The sequence below is a fragment of the Salvelinus sp. IW2-2015 genome, unplaced genomic scaffold (genome assembly GCF_002910315.2).
Source record: "Salvelinus sp. IW2-2015 unplaced genomic scaffold, ASM291031v2 Un_scaffold16345, whole genome shotgun sequence".
In the NCBI taxonomy this organism is placed as follows: domain Eukaryota; kingdom Metazoa; phylum Chordata; class Actinopteri; order Salmoniformes; family Salmonidae; genus Salvelinus; species Salvelinus sp. IW2-2015.
The window spans coordinates 102,893-106,922 of NW_019957544.1; positions in this window are offsets into that span (position 1 = coordinate 102,893).

Consider the following 4,030-nt stretch of genomic DNA (forward strand, 5'->3'; position numbering starts at 1 on the left):
TAGTATTTCGTAGCATTGCCTTAAATGTTGTTAACTATGGTAAAACGTTCGGGTATCCATCCACACGCTTCCCACAGTAAGTTGGGTGAATTCAGGCATTCCTCACTGACAAGCTGTGTAACTGAGTCAGGTTTGTAGGCTCCATGCTCGCACACGCTTTTTCAGTTCTGTCCCACATTTTTTATAGATTGAGGTTCAGGCTTTGTGATGCCACTCAATACCTGACTTGTTTGTCCTTAAACCATTTTCCACAACTTGGAAGTATGCTTGGGGTCATTGTCCATTTGGAAGACCCATTTGCGACCAAGCTTTATCTTCCTGACTTATGTCTTGAGATGTTGCTTCAATATATCCACTAAATTGTCCTGCCTCATGATGCCATCTATTTTGTGAAGTGCACCAGTTCCTCCTGCAGCAAAGCACCCCCACAACATGATGCTGCCACCCCCGTGCTTCACGGTTGGGATGGTGTTCTTCGTCTTGCAAGCGTCCTCCTTTTTCCTCCAAACATAACGATGTTCTATTTTTGTTTCATCAGACCAGAGGACATTTCTCCAGAAAGTATGATCTTTGTCCCCATGTGCAGTTGCAAACTGTAGTCTTGCTTTTTTATGGTGGTTTTGGAGCAGTGGCTTCTTTCTTGCTGAGCGGCCTCTCAGGTTATGTCGATATAGGACTCGTTTTACTGTAGATATAGATATTTTCATAACTGTTTCCTCCAGCATCTTCAAAATGTCCTTTGCTGTTGTTCTGGGGTTGATTTGCACTTTTCGCACCAAAGTACGTTCATCTCTAGGAGACAGAATGCGTCTCCTTCCTGAGCGGTATGACGGCTGCGTGGTCCCATCGTGTTTATACTTGCGTACTATTGTTTGTACAGATGAACGTGGTACCTTCAGGCGTTTGGAAATTGCTCCCAAGGATGAACCAGACTTGTGGAGGTTTACAATTTTTTCTGAGGTCTTGGCTGATTTCTTTTGATTTTCCCATGATGTCAAGCAAAGAGGCACTGAGTTTGAAGGTAGGCCTTGATTTACATCCACAGGTACACTTCCAATTGACTCAAATTATGTCAATTAGCCTATCAGAAGCTTCTAAAGCTATGACATAATTTTCTGCAATTTTCCAAGCTGTTTAAAGGCACAGTCAACTTAGTGTATGTAAACTTCTGACCCACTGGAATTGTGAAACAGTGAATTATAAGTTAAAATAATCTGTCTGTAAACAATTGTTGGAAAAATTATTTGTGTCGTGCACACAGTAGATGTCCTAACCGACTTCCCAAAACTATTGTTTGTTAATAAGAAGTTTGTGGAGTGGTTGAAAAATTTGTTTTAATGACTCCAACCTAAGTCAATGTTAACGTCCGACTTCAACTGTATATATATATATATTCTGGACATTGCTCGTTCTGATATTTCTTAATTTCTTAATTTTTTACTTTGTAGATTATGTGTGTATTTTTTTGTATTGTTAGGTATTACTACACTGTTGGCGCTAGAAACACAAGCATTTCACTGCACCTGCGAAAACATCTGCAAATCTGTGTATGCGACCAATAAACTTTGATTCGATCTGCTCTGTTAACTGCTTCCTGTCTACCGGTGAGACCACTGGCTGACCACTAGTTCCTGGGAACCACACCATAAGAGGATCGAGAGATGGTGTGGATGGACAGAATACGTGTGTGCGTGCGTGTGTATATCAAGGGTGCGTCTCTGTATAGATAGTAGGTAAAGTTTCAGAGCTCCAGGACGTTGCATATCCCTCCTCCTCCTCCTCCTCCAACAAGAGGGGCGTTGTATAGCCAGGCCATGCCGTGTGAAAGGCTGAACGAAGGTGTGAGAGGGCCACCCCACCCCCCCCAAACTCCTCCTCTCTGTCGACCCGCCACCCTGCACCTTTTATTCCCACCACATTCTGTCAGTTCAGCAGTTGAGCCTGAATCTGAGTGGTCCATGGGGAATCCATGTGTTTGCTTTTCTGGGATCAGTTAAAATCATGCATGTAATAAGGAGAAAATAGCTTTTAAGCCTGCCTGTTGGAAACGGTGCCCGCCGAGCCGCAGCATTATGCCTTATTAAACGCAGACCGGTGAGAGCGCATGAGGACAGTGCAGAGCATAGGGCGACGGACGTGGACCGGGGCACGGGGGGAGGGGTTTTTGTTTGCGTGCGCGTTTGTAGGAGACCAGCCCTTAAAGAGACACAGAGGCACCTCTCACCAGTCCTAACCTACTCCTTGTCTTTCCCTGTCTTTCCTGATACTCTCTCACACTCTCGCTAATCTGCCCAGTCTCCCTGTCTGTCTCTCTGTTTCTGTGTGTTCTTTCCCTAGGTACGACTTAAATATAAAACAGGCCTGTTGTAGCAGGCATGTGTTATATCTGCCTGTTATTTATCCACTGGCCAAAGCTCTGACCACAGAACTCTTTCTAGAGGAGGACTCACTGGATAGACCTATATGTCTCAAGGAAGATGACCTTATCTGGAAGGACTGAGGTACAACAGGCATCAGCATGGCCCCTTCCAACGTGTCCTTTAATCTGTGGCAGGTGATGATTATTGAGCAACCCTATGGTGATAATAACCCGTCCTCCACTTTGATTGACAACTTAATGCCGTTGCCCCCTGACGAGGGATTAGGCCAATGGAGGCTTTGTGCTGTTCAGAATGCCTCCACTGTGACACGGATTGTAGTAAAGACACACTGATCTCTGTTCAGCGTAGCCTCGTTGTACAGGACTTTAATAAGCATGGACTGATCTGTGATCAGAATCCTCACTCTGACAGCTTTTAATGAATATAGGCTGGTCATAATGGCATCATACTGATGGAGGATGAAGGGCTTATAAGAAAGGTATTGATGCAAAGCATCAAAATATAATTCATAGTGTGTGTGTGTGTGTGTGTGTGTGTGTGTGTGTGTGTGTGTGTGTGTGGGGTGTGTGTGTGTGTGTGTGGTGTGGTTGTGTTGTGTGTGTGTGTGTGTGTGTGTGTGTGTCTATTAGAGGTCCCTGAGCTGACACGGTACCATGAGGATCAGCCAGGAAAAGCAGTGTGGAACGACGGTCGGTGGAAATCATTCATTTGACTACGCACAACTGAATGGAACTTGGCACAGTGGAACTCAGAGGTTGCACTGATTAAAGACAGAGAGAGGGAGATACGCACACACACACACACGCACACACTCCGATCAGATACAAAGAATGAACATGCACACTTAGACGTACATTCATATAAATACACATTAACATATTTCACATAATGTACAGATGTCAGATCTTAACTTGATCACACTTTTGTCACAGAGAATTATCCTACTGCTTTAGGAAATTCAAATGAGCCTTGTGAGTCCCTGAAAATGAGCAGATCTCCTCCTCTCCATGCGGGGGAAGTCGAGTCCTTGGGATCAGGGCCTGTTATCAAAATAATTGATCTCTCGCTCAAACGCTAGGCCTAGGTCCTATTGCTGCGACATTCAAATGTACAAAAAGATGTATCTGAAATGCAGCCATACACATCAACAACTGTCGTTTTATAATATATTTATACAACTGTCGATTCAAAATATTTCTTCAGATATTCAAAAACTGCAAGATTATTTTCTTCCTGTGACGAAACGAGTCAAAATAAGGTCCAACATTTGTACTGACACACTATAGGTGGGAACCGGGGCAAAAGTAACACTTTTTGTTTTTTTCCTAATTACTCAGAGATCGATAGAGCTAGAGACACCATATATTATGACAAACAATTTATATATGTGACCCGTTTCAGGAAACTAAGCGTATGTCGAGGGTCACTACTTCATAGCAGAGCCGATTGAACGTTAACTTTTTTTTTTATTGCTAGTACTATATGGATTGGGATTATGGTTCCTTGTTTAGCTACCTAGCTAGCTCCATGTATAAACCCAGTACTCCTTAAAAATGACTGTTAGCTAGCTAGCTGACGTTAGATGGCTGGCTCGCTATCAAACATTACGTTTATGATCTGTGTGTAGTAATGTTATCTCAGAATGCCAT